The 13,082-nt window shown below is 31.5% G+C and overlaps 1 pseudogene across 1 annotated transcript; it reads right to left on the bottom strand.

Moving 5' to 3' along the window:
• Nucleotides 1-11,094: 11,094 nt before the first annotated feature.
• On the bottom strand, nt 11,095-12,103 carry LOC149565442 (endochitinase 4-like; annotated as a pseudogene). The gene is made up of 3 exons (XR_016361496.1): nt 11,778-12,103; nt 11,539-11,656; nt 11,095-11,437 (listed from the first exon to the last, which is right to left on the bottom strand). The product of XR_016361496.1 is annotated as an endochitinase 4-like (transcript).
• Between the last annotated feature and the right edge of the window lie 979 nt (nt 12,104-13,082).

Genomic DNA, 13,082 nt, shown 5'->3' on the forward strand with positions numbered 1-13,082 from the left:
AGAATAGGGAGAAGAACAAAGGGAAAAACCTTGTGTGACACAAGTACAAATCTCAACACTTAAAATAGGCATCCCCATTAACTAAGTCACCTAGGGATGAGGGGAATTTTGGGGCTTTTGGGAATGAGGGGACAATTCTACTATATAGAAAGGATATGAAAAACTTCATGATTCTTCAAAGAATCAAAATCTAAAACTTAATTCATGCATTATTTTTGTAAACTTGGTCATATGAAGTTCTACAAAAAGTAGTTGGCTAATAAAAAATATTCTCTAGAAAGGTGTTGAAAATACTCATGTCATAGAGCACATGCTAACAATTTCTCCATTGTTGATCAAATGATAGAATTATCAGCAGAAGTTTAGATTGCATTGCACACAAACAAGATGTTACAAGAAAACTGGGACAAGACAATGGCACTAATTCTAAAGGTATGTTCTGACTTCTTGTCACATTTTGGAATAACCATGTAAAATTCACCTTTGGCATTTACATTAGAAAGGGGGAATAGATGTAAAGGTGAAAATATAAGAAGTTGCATATAATGTGTAAAGTATATTGAGTATATATGTATGGGGAAGTACCATCATATTATGTACATATACAGGTATTGAGATAAACATCTCTTACAAAAGCAATTTCAGAAGATCTCAAAAATAGAGTATGACACCAAGTTGAAAACCTTCTTGCAAAATATAAGTGTAGATCATATCAGGTAATGAACTAATTTACATATGAACCCTATCCCTAACCATATAATAATCCTAATTCTAATCATAATCCATAATTCATTACCTTATGAAGCTTTGGCTATAAATTTTATTGCCAAAGTAATCCCTTGGCTATCCACAAAATGGTCCTAATAGATTTATATAGAAGACCAAATTGATTTAAATAAAATGAGCAAGAAGAAGACAAACTTACACCCAATATTCAAGGAGAGAATATTTTAACATACTTGAATTCTACCAACCAAAGTGAGATAATTAGAGTTCTAGTTGTTGAGTTTTCCAAAGATTTTCTTGTTGATATAAAGACACATTTCATTTATATGTTAGGGTTTACTACAGATGGAATCCCTAGGTACCTAACCACTTAATTATTAAATCTCCATCCAATACCATATTTACTACACAAGGTAGGGGACTCAATATTTAGCCCCAATAAGATAGATGTAGAGACATAAATCTTACTACCCGATACAAAGAAAAGAGGTCCAATTTGATCATTAAATGACTCGTGTTGCACTCTTCTAGCTTAAAAAGAATACAAATATATTATCAAAAAACTATTTACATTAGATACTTATTAATTATTTGGAGATTAGATCCTCTAACTTTTAGAGACAACTGGTTATCTCTAAGGAGATAATGTAATGAGTCAATTTTCAACAATAAAAAATAAAGAGGATGCAAGAGGACACCCTTTCATAATTGATCTAGAGAGCCCTAAAAATTATGATCTAACCCCATTAATTTCTTTACTAAAACCTTGACACCAATCATAAGAGAGGACACCATTTGACATTTAATATTGGATGGAGGGCTTGCAACATCATCATAGTGAAACTCCATTCCACCCTTTTGTAGACATTTTCATAATCAATTACTTGAGCATGCCCACACTCTATCCTAGAAATGTTTCTCAATCCAAAGTCTTGCAATAGGTTATCAAGTTCTCCAATATGCATAAATATCCTTAACAAAACACTTTTGTGTAGGGTTAATGATCTTGGGTAGGATATCTTCTAGTCTAGAGGCTAAGACCTTGGCAATAATTATTTTGTATGATACGCATTTAGGAGTGTCCTGTCTCTAATTTTTAATGAGATTCTTATCTCCCCTTGGGGATCAATTGATTACTTGACCTAGGGATTTTATGAGCCCTCTGTTGATCACTTGATCAATTTTATGAGCCCTCCATTGATTACTTGACGTAGGGATTTCTCATTACTAATTTTTTGGATGGAGGAGTCGATTTATGATAGAAATGGGTTTACTCACTTGGAATAATGCATCTTCATTCTAGGAATGATGGTTCTCATTTTATCCCTATCTTCTAAATCATTTTGAACTATCATCTTCTTCTAACCAAAAAAATTGATAGTAAAATTAGGAAAAAGATCTTACTATATATATCACTAGGGGGTGGGTATTTCTTTTTATAGAATAAGGCAATATTTTGTTATGTGGCCTTCCATTCTGCAAAGGTAATAAACATTTAGGCTACCCATCCAATGGTCTATTTTGAGCTGCTACTCGCACTGATGTGGACACCTCCATCTCTTGATGGTCAGGGAGGGTTACTTAATTAGATGCCTGATTCCTTCAAGTCTCTTCTATTTTTTTTATGATGTATCATTTTGAGACCTTGATATCAATGTTTAATTAGTTTTAGGATTAGGGTTCAATTTGGTTTGTACTATTTGATTAGGTTTACATGCTTAGGTTTTAATTAGGACAAGAGTTAATAAATTGAATTAAGTTTTAAAGTGCTAAATTTGGTTTTAGATATATAATTATAGTTAGAGCTTTTAGATTAAAAACCAACATTAATTCAAAAAAGTTAGGTTTGAATTTTGTTTTAAAGTGTTCAATATATTATTGAGTTCTAGTTTAGGGTGATTTGGTTTAGTCTTAAGGTCAACATTTAACTTGGTTCAATCTTCTAGGGTAATGGTTCAATTTGGTTAATAGTTGGGGAAAGGATTTTTAAGGTTAAATGCAAGGTTTCTACTCTTAAGTTAGGATATATAATTAGGTTTATGATCATGGTTTAATTCAATTTGGTTTATAAGTATAATATTAATTAGTTAAGGGCCAGGGTTACCTTTCAATCTTAGGGTTTGACATTTATAAAATTAGTACTCAAGGTAAGATAGGAAAGTTATTTAATTATTTATATATTACCTGGTGTAGGTTTTAGCAAATTAAGATTACTTAGGTTAAGATGATAGTAAGGGTTATGATTAGAGTTAAATTCAATACAAATTGACATTATAGAACTAATCCTAAATGACACCCATCCAAGGGATCCAAAGAACTAATCAAAAGTTTTACTAAGCAAGCAATAACATACATACAATAATTTACATTTATAAAAAACATAAGAGATTGCATTCCTTAATGAGCACATTTACATTTCATTTTTAAATAATTATAAACTACTAAAAGTAAAATAAATAACACATCCACATGAAAGTTCATATTAACTACTTTAGTTCAATCCATTTAAATAATTTATATACATTTGTTATGAATGCCACTTGCCAAATTAATTCAGAATGCACAATCATCCACTGTACATGTCACAAGGTATGAAAGGCTGAAAGAATATACACTTATAAAATAGTTTACATCATCCATTTTCGATCCATGAAACAAAGTACAATACAATTTAAGTAAAATCATTTTAAATACTATAAGTTTTTTGTTTGGATCCCTTGGTCGGCTGTTATGTGATTAAGTATTTTATATATGTTTAGGGTTTTATTTATATGGTTAGGTCGAGATTATAGTTTAAACAATGAATTTAGGTCGAGGTTATAGTTAAAACAAGGTCAAGGTTATATGGTTTTAGGTCGAGGTTATATTTATTTGTAAAATTACATGTTTAAACAATAAATTTACATCTAATCTAATCATTCAACATTGTAATAAATACATAAATTAAATACATTTCAAAACATCTAAAATAATATTTTTTAAAATAAACATTTATGAAACTATATTTTAATTAACAAGTACAAAAATTTAAACATTTAAGTTCATTTACAATGTAAATTTACAATTTTACGTACATATTAAAAGTGAAAAAACAATATATTAACATACATATTAAATTGAAAATTGAAAAAAAAAAGTAAAATAGAATAAAACATATTAAAATACCTGTGTATCAAAAACTAACAACAAGGGGGTAGTCGGTAGGGCTGAAAAATGGGCTCTTGTATGTGTCTCTAATCGGGCTCCCATTTTTGAGGTCATGAAAATGACCTAAAAAATGCCAAAAAAGTGCTATATAAAACTTTTACAAATTGGGTACCCGATTCTTAAAAAGGTGGGCGCCCGATTGTTAAGCAGCTCGGGCACTCGATCCGTTTTAAATATTCGGTACCCAATTTTTAAAATTTGGCTCGGGTGCTCGAAGCGTAATTTTAGAAACGGGTACTCAATTTTTAAAAAATCGGGTACCCGTTTCTGAGAAGTACAATTTCGTGGATCTGACTTCTGCGGAATTGCGACCCAACTTCTTGTGGTCACCCTGTGTTTACATATTCCAATCTCGCTTCTTTTTCTTGTACTAGCTCTCTCAAGTAATGATACTTGATCTCAATATGCTTAACTTATTTGTATGCATCACAGGGTTCATTGATATTTTTATAGAACTTGTATTGTCACAATATATCACAATAGGTTCAATGATCTCTTCCTTCATACCTTTCAACAATTGCTTGATCAATAAAATATTTCAACAATTCATTGCTACAACAACATATTCAAACTCTACTGTAGATTGTGAAATATAGTTTTGCTTCTTTCTTGTCCATGAAATCAATATTCTTCCTAAAAGAAAGCTCCTACACTTGTACTTTTTCTACTATCAACATTTCCTACCCAATCAGCATTTGTATAAATTTTCAATTCAATTTTTTTCACTTTTCTTGTACCATAATCCATTTTCTTTTGTTCCTTTCAAGTATCTTTGTGTCATCTTTACTTCTATCATATGATTTTCTTTGAGATTAGCAAAGAATATAGCAATGATACCAACTACTAATGCAATGTCAAGTCTGCTATGCACGACATATTGTAATTTTCCAATCATTGACCTGTATAATGTTGATTCACCTCAGCAGAACCATCATTCTTTAATAGATTATGTCCAATTACCATAGGTGTTCCAAGTGGTCTTGAATTTTCCATACCAAAAGTCTTCAAGATTTCTTTGATGCACTTAGATTGAGTAATGTAAATACCCTAATTCGTCTTATAAACTTGCAATCCAATAAAGAGTTTAATCTCTCCAAACATTTATATCTCAAATTCCTTTTCATTTCATTAGAGAAAGGTTTTTTCAATGAGTGTTTTCCTCCAAATATGATATCATATACAAAAAATTTAGCTAGCAATATCTTGATCTTAGATTCGCTTTTTAGATACAAATTGTTATTCTCATTAGTTCTTGCAAAACCAATTTTCACCAAATAATTGTGTAACCTTTCATACCATGCTCTAGGGATTTTCTTCAAACTATATAAAGATTTGTGTAATTTATATACCATATTCCTTGTGTTTGAATCAACAAATCCTTCAAATTATTTAATGTAGACTTCTTACTCTAGAATTCCATTCAGAAATGCACATTTGACATCCATTTGATATACTTTGAATCCTTTGTAAGAAGCATATGCAATCAAGGTTCTCACTCCTTCCAACATTGCAACTAGAGTAAAAGTCTCACCATAGTCAACTCTTTCCTCTTGTGCATGTATCCCTTCCAAACTAGTCTTTGCTTGTTCCTTGTGACTTTACCTTTCTCATTCATCTTGTTTCTAAAATCTTTCTTATTCATCTTCTACTAATGTGAAGAAAATAAAAAAATGTTGTTGAGAAGATGGACCAATTAGTGGTGTAGGCCATGGAGCTCCTCAAGAATATGGGATAATTATCATGTTGTATTTCTTGGTCCTGGATGTGTTTTCATTTTGTGTCTTTTGGTTGTATGCTTGGTTGTTGCCCTTTTTTGGCTCTCTTTTTTCTTTAGTTGGCCTTTTTTTTTTTTGGTTATGTTTTACTATGTGGGTGTTAATAGTATAAACCCTTATCTTCTTTGTAGAGAGTCTCAGGGGCCCTTCAAAACCTGTTTTACTTAATAAAAACAAGTTCAATTTGTTCATTTATCTTAGGTAATGATCCAAGTTCATCAATGAACATTTATCTTTTGGGTAGTGAGCCTTGTAGTGAGTATTTTTGTATTATAATATAACTAATTATATTATAGTGAGAGTTAAATCTCTCTTTGGTTTTTACCTTAATAGGATTTTCATGATAAATATTCGGGCATCCTTGTGTATGTTTCTTTGGATATTTCCTTTACTTTTATTGAGTTAATTAAAATTGATATGGGCATGCAAGAAGTTTAAAGGAATACTAATTTATCCCCATCCTCTAGCTTTTCTTCTTGTTAAAAAATAATATTTTATTAGAGTATAAATGTTGAGAGTAGTTCTTATAGGGGTCACAATTTCCAATGCATATGTATATTAGGTATTATGGAAGTCTTCCTATAAAGTAGGTCCTATCTACTATAGAAATTTTCTTAAGCTCTACCTATCTAAAAGTGTAATACAAATAGAAAAACTAACCTTCTTGGAAACCTTGAAATCATTCGTGAGAATGAAATTGCACCAAAAATCTCTACTTTGAACTTGCAATAGAAAGCTACAAGGACTACATTCAATTAGGTATTTATGTCAATTTTTTTAATCATCCAAGTCATTATTTAATTCAAGTTAAAATAATATTCAAACTTTCAATATCTTCCAATATCTATACTCAACATCTCTTTGAAAAATCTAATTGAAGGTAAACAAATTATTCTAATACCATGTAGTACTTCACTATGGGATAGCCACAAGAAGTCTAATAGAAAGCACAATGAAATGAGAATATGAATATGGAAAAAATAAATTATATTCTTATCATGAATGAAAATATATAATGAATGACCAATCCTACAATAGAGATTGTATAAGAACCCATTTGTTACATAGGTCAAGGTCAAACATATGATATCACAATATTATTAAAACTTATGAAGCTTATGATATTAGACATAGAGTGATAATAGTCTATGTGTATCCTAAGTAAATTAATAAGGAAAAGCCCCTAGTAGTGAAAACAGCAAGCTAAATACCCTAATTCACATCAACAAATATTAGAATGGTAATAAGTAAAGACAAATATTAAATATTATATTTTCTAACTAAAATATTATTAATGTTAATTCAAACATGCATAAGTGGTTACTAAGGAAGGACAAGAAGTGGTGTGACAATTCATATAACTTCTTGATGCTTCAATCCTTGTTAAGTCAACAAATTTCAAAATATTTATCACGACAATTTTACCTTTTAATCAATAAATGTAACTTGGTAAAGTAGGTGGGTGTTATGTTTAACATGCATGATAAAACACATATATGAAAAGTCGATTACATTCAAAAAGTTTATAGTTGCACCCTCATGTAAAAGAATTGCACCATTTTGTCACATGCAATGCATCATAAAAAAATTCAATCAACCAAAAGGTTAGAAAAGGTTTTTTTCAAACAAAACAAAAAGCATGTTCGAGTCATGGATAATAAGAGTAATTATTCAACTTGTAGAGTTTTATTGTTGTGTTTTTCTTTCCCATATTTGGAGTGAACTTTTCCTTGTCATAAAATTTGACAATGTATTTCCTTCTCTATTAATAAATTTGTTTATAAATATATGATATGGAAGTAAGTTTCAATTTATTTTAATCATAATTCTAAATTTTGTATAAAAAATATATTGAAAATAAGACTATTCCAAAAAAAACAAAAAATAGTTTGTATTGATTCATTTGATATTTTTGATAAAATCAAAGTTATCTAGCACTTAACATATAAAAATATATATTTATAAAAATAATCAATAATTATTAAGCTGATAGGCTTATTTATTGTGACACATAATGATCGGAAAATTGTCATATATCAGAAAAGTGTTGGATATTAGATATCGGAAATAGTGAACGAGAACAGTTGGAAGGAAAAATAGAAAAGAAATAAAGAAAATGAAATCCCAACCATGTCCAAAAAGTTAGATGATAATTATTCCTTGTTAAATAAAACAACCATAACTCCGTTAGACAACATGCCTTCAGGTATAGGCGTTATGTTCCTAAAGAAAAGGGAGGTAACGGTAGAACTAGTTGTTGAAAATGGCATCTGCAGGAATGATATACTGGTCTGGCAATGTCCTTAAGAATATTGTATAGAAGTTTCGAAGCAGGCTGCAGTACTAGAGAAGTGGAGATGAGATCAAAAGTTTATTGAACCATAACTTCAGAATTGGATGCTTCTAACAAAATCCTCGACTGCGATGCACTCAGGCTGATAGAATTTCAAAGATTTTATTGTAATAGGTTGCTTAAATTGCAACGGGTTCTAGGAGGTAAATGAAATTTATACTGGTAACTTGTCTTTCAAAATTTTTCTTTGTTCTTTAAAGATTCGTCGTAAAGAATACATGCCTTCGATTTTTCAGAGAAAGCTCTTGGAACTCGAAAGTAAAGTTCAAAGGATACTCGTTCAACACATACAGAGGGCCTGGTTCTGATCTTTTCGTGTACTCTTGGACTACAAATAGTTTCTCTACAAGATTTTTAACCAGAAAATTAAACTGCAAACTATTAGTTTATGTAATCTTGTTTTTGGCAATATTTTTGCCCAATTTATTTCTGAAAATGATCGAAAATCCTTTCAAACAAAAATACTTGCTTTCCTTTATAGTGTCGTCTCTGCAAAACAGTTTGGAAGGCAGTGACCAGGTGGATTGGATGATTGAAGCTACACGAACTGATTTCAAGGTTTTCGACGAATGGTGTCTCAAATTTTTGAGTGCTTTCAGAGGGAAAATAAAATTAGACCGAAAGATTTGTCACATTCCAACCAAGATAATCTTAAGGTGATTCAGCTTGCAGTCACTGATCAAGTTTGACAAAAGCTCCAAAAGTTATTTAGTTTGGTAGAGTTCAGTATAATTTAGAGATTAACTTGTTTAATTCCAACCCAAATTTCTGTACACAAATATTATTCCCTAGATTGATTTGTGTGTTAATTTAGGTAAGAATAATTTATGCACAACAAAATCAGAATTTTCTTCAGCAATGCCTAATTAACAGAGTCATTTGTTGAGAATTTGGGAAGAAGGTTGAAATTTAGCAAGGTACAATTGTTAATGAGAGTCTGTATAGAAAATAACATTAAATTTTTCCAAAAGGCGGACGAAGTTTCTCGGGTTGAGGATCTGTATTTGACGGAGCAGAGTTCGTGCTCTCCTGCACAAACATGAACTTCTGAAATCTGACGAATATCCATTGTAGCAGATTGCTGACTAATCACATTGTTTTTCTCTGGAATCCCAATTTCAGGTCATTCGGAGTTGTTTGAAACATCCAGTGGAGAAATGGGGGAGGATGTGGCAGGCAGCTCAGAAAAACAGTCACATTACAGAGATTCAATGGATGAGAGTTTCAAATATGGTGCAATTCATGCAAATGGGCGGGCTTCTATCAACAAATATCCATTTCAGCGGGAAGAGACTCCTCAAGGTACACTAACACTATACCACCTTCATTAAACGGATGACTGAATTAGTTGTGAAATCTCTTCTCTTTTTGTGTGATTATATACGCTGGATAAACAAGAGCCCTCAATTTCTTCTTCTTCCTGTCCTATCTATCTTGACATTAATTTTATCCTCGAGCCAAGTGATATTGACATGAGACAACTGATTTCATGTCTGAGAATGAATCATATCACGTGTGAACAATGCTTATCAAGTCTGATTCATAGGTCAAAAAAGTAGAAGGTAACCATGCATTTGCTGATCAAGTCTGATTTCAGATTTTAGAAGTTCGTGCATTTGGGGTGACAACGATGAAGAAAGTTTTTGTGATTCACTCAATGAATCTTTACCAAAGAGCTCGTTAATCCCTTCCGAAAGAAAAATAGATGAAGGGATCATTGAAATCGAAGATGAGAAGTTGTGCATTCACTCGCCAAACACAAAGAAGATTGTTCACTTAGCACATCTGGCAAAAGGCGAAGCGATAATCGCCTATAGTCCACATTCGCAGTGGAAGTATCAATGAGTCCACATCAAGGAGTGGAAATGGTGATGAAGAGTCGTTTGGGAAGAAACCCAGAGCAGGGAGGAGCATAGGGTAAAATTTATGATTGGATTTTAAAATTTATTTTTAATGGGGGTTTTATAAATATTTTACTTCAATTTAAAAGTGGGTTGTTATAAATTAAAATATTTTGTCTAATATTATAGAGTTTTAGACTTATAGGTACATTTGAAACAACTTTGACACTACTAGAGTGTCATTTCAATCACCACTAAATCATTTCATTAATGAAAAAATTAAATCTGTAATCTTACCAATTTAAAACTAATGTCAAACATGATAACTACTAAAATAAAGGATATTTAATACAAATTAAATATTTATAATAGATTTTTTATAAGTAAAAATTTGAAATATTAGAGAGGTATTTGTTGACCTTAAAAAAATATAATATTACCTCATATCTCATAGTAATCAATTTGGTCTATTGGCTTAAATGGTATGTGAACTACAATTAACAATCCCAACAAAGAAAAAATGGAATGAGTGGAACATAATTTAGGTTATTATCTCAAGATAGATAGATTGATTTAGTTTTTTATTATGTTCACTTGTATGGATAGAAGTAGAAAGTCTCCAGTACAACTATTTTATTGGAAAACAATAAACAAGGATATGTTTATATCCAATTATTCATGGTATAAAAGAATTCAAATGTAAGTTGTCACAATTATGAAGACACTTGATAAGGATAAAAAGAATTTTTCTTCTTTTGTCACTTTTAGGAAACTGTAGAACATATATATTACTATCAGCATACACATTGCATCTTTAGGTGCAAGTGCTAGTATTATTTATTTTATTTTAAAAAAAACTTTGATATTACACACAAGATGCAGTTAATAAACCTAATATTTAATTATTCCACCGAACCATAAAAGTTTAATAATTATCTAATCAGCAAAATTTATCATGTCATTAAAAACAAAGATAAATATAATAAAGGAAATTATAATCTCAGAAAATTACACCTAATTCTCGAAGCAAACAAACACAAATCAGATACTTGATTACGCCTTTATTAATTCTAAAAGGGCATTAGTTTCAACATCAAATATATTTATATAATTGATCTCAGTATGAAATCAGAACACTTATTGTACTATCGACCTCGTAGAACCATTGAGATGGAGACTACCTACGTCCTATTCTTGGCATCGCTGCTTTATTCTACGAATTAATGATAGAGAAGGCAAATTAACATCGGAGATTCGATCCTGGGTCGACGTTGAGTTGCTGGCAAAACTTCTGAAAGTAATTCACCCTGCTACTCACAGTCGCATCATTTCCACCGTTGCATTCCATGCTGTTAATAGCTTTGATTGTGCCTCCGAAGCCTTGGCCAGACATGATTGCTGTGTGGCACTGGCTGTTCACCATCCAAAACCACACCGCCGTCTTAAACGAGATGGTCGAATCAGTCCCAACAATCTCTGGATTGTTCAGCCCGTCAAACTTAAGGTAGCTTCCTGCCGCTCCGTAGTTAAAATTCCTGTCATCATCACCTTACATTAGTATATATATTGGCTATGGATTCCAATATCTGATTGATTAAAATTAGAAAAAGTAGGAATTGAAATAATGTTTACTGACCATGAGAGCTGAAGAGGGCCTCGGCCATGATAACTCTTTCCAGGAGTGCAGGGGTACTGTGTATTTAAGGAATCGCAGAATGTGCTGCCTGGGTTCTGCTCTTCGATATAGCAAAATCCTGTTCCATATATACAGCCTCCTTTTCGTTAGTAATAGTAATGCTACTAGCAACATAAACTTCAAATAGATATAAACAAGATTAAATAAAACAGATCTAGCAATAGTATTGGACATGTTACCTCCAGTCTCATGGGCAGCATTACCGAAGAAGGCAGCGATCTCCCTCTTGTTAACATCAGAAGCGCCAGATGTGCCAAAGGCGTTGTAAGCATTAGCAGCATTGATGAAGGAATCGTAAGTATAAAACCCCTTTCCTGCACACCCACTGGCAGCTCCTCCAACTATGGAGTTGAAGACATCAGATGAAAAGATGGAAGACACTCCTCTGGCAGACTCCCATATCGACTAACACTAATAAAACAAGCAGCAGATATGCAGAGGAGAACCAAAAGATCTTCATGCTCTTACTGTTTTCTGCAGCCATCGTGATAATTCGCATTCTGTGTTTATTGGCTACCGTATTTATAATGAGCGTAGTCTACTTACGTATATTGCACGGTGACACGCACTTTTGCGTAACATTCACGAAGCTTAACATCAGTCAAGTCAGGAGATTGAGCTCCCCTTTTTCAATCGTGTGCTGTTTTTATAAGCACAGTTTTTGAAAATGTTACGACTGGATGAACACAAATTATCTTGTCTTGAAGAAGTTCCCGAAGCTTGACTATACTTATCAGCTTAATGTAAGTGATGATAGATTAATGTAGTATATATACTGTTAATTGGTATTTAGATTTTGATGAATTGTTGGGCAAATCTAAAACTTGTAGATCTGTCCAAAGATAGTTTGTCGGCATTGAAGAAAATCATCCATAAATTTTGGCTCTTGACAACATATTCAGATGTATATATGCAAGTTCTTGAAATACGCCACTGCTTAAAAAACCTTTGAATGAGGTGGACACCAAACTTTTTGACTGAAATGAACACCAAATCAATTTAGAAACAAAAGTTGTATATGATTCCAACTTCCGTTGCAATCCATTGAATGACTTCATGTCTTTAGTCGTTGTGGATAAACCTTAGTAATTTTTTTATTCTTATTTTGAATTAAACAAAATGGCAATACATAACGAAAATAATCTTGCTTGTTATGAACATCTTATTTTTACCATCTATTATTATTTTTTAATAATATCATATTTGTTTACATTTCATATATACAGGTGGGATAGGTTAATCTCCAAACAAAATGTACTAAGGAGAAAACAAAGTCAATTTTTTTTTCAGATTGTAGTGATTTTTTTCCAAATTTTTTGTTGTTTTCGACTACAAACTATGCAAATCATGAAGATCAAATGCTGAAATTTTTAGAAAAATCCATGATGTTTTCGATTTTTTGAAAATTGGTCAATTGTGGAGGGTAGTTGTGTCCTATACACGTATGTTAGAAGTAAAATATGTAAATTTAATATTCATGCATA

The sequence above is a fragment of the Cupressus sempervirens genome, chromosome 3 (assembly GCF_028749045.1).
Source record: "Cupressus sempervirens isolate cs-2001-9-10 chromosome 3, ASM2874904v1, whole genome shotgun sequence".
Taxonomy (NCBI): domain Eukaryota; kingdom Viridiplantae; phylum Streptophyta; class Pinopsida; order Cupressales; family Cupressaceae; genus Cupressus; species Cupressus sempervirens.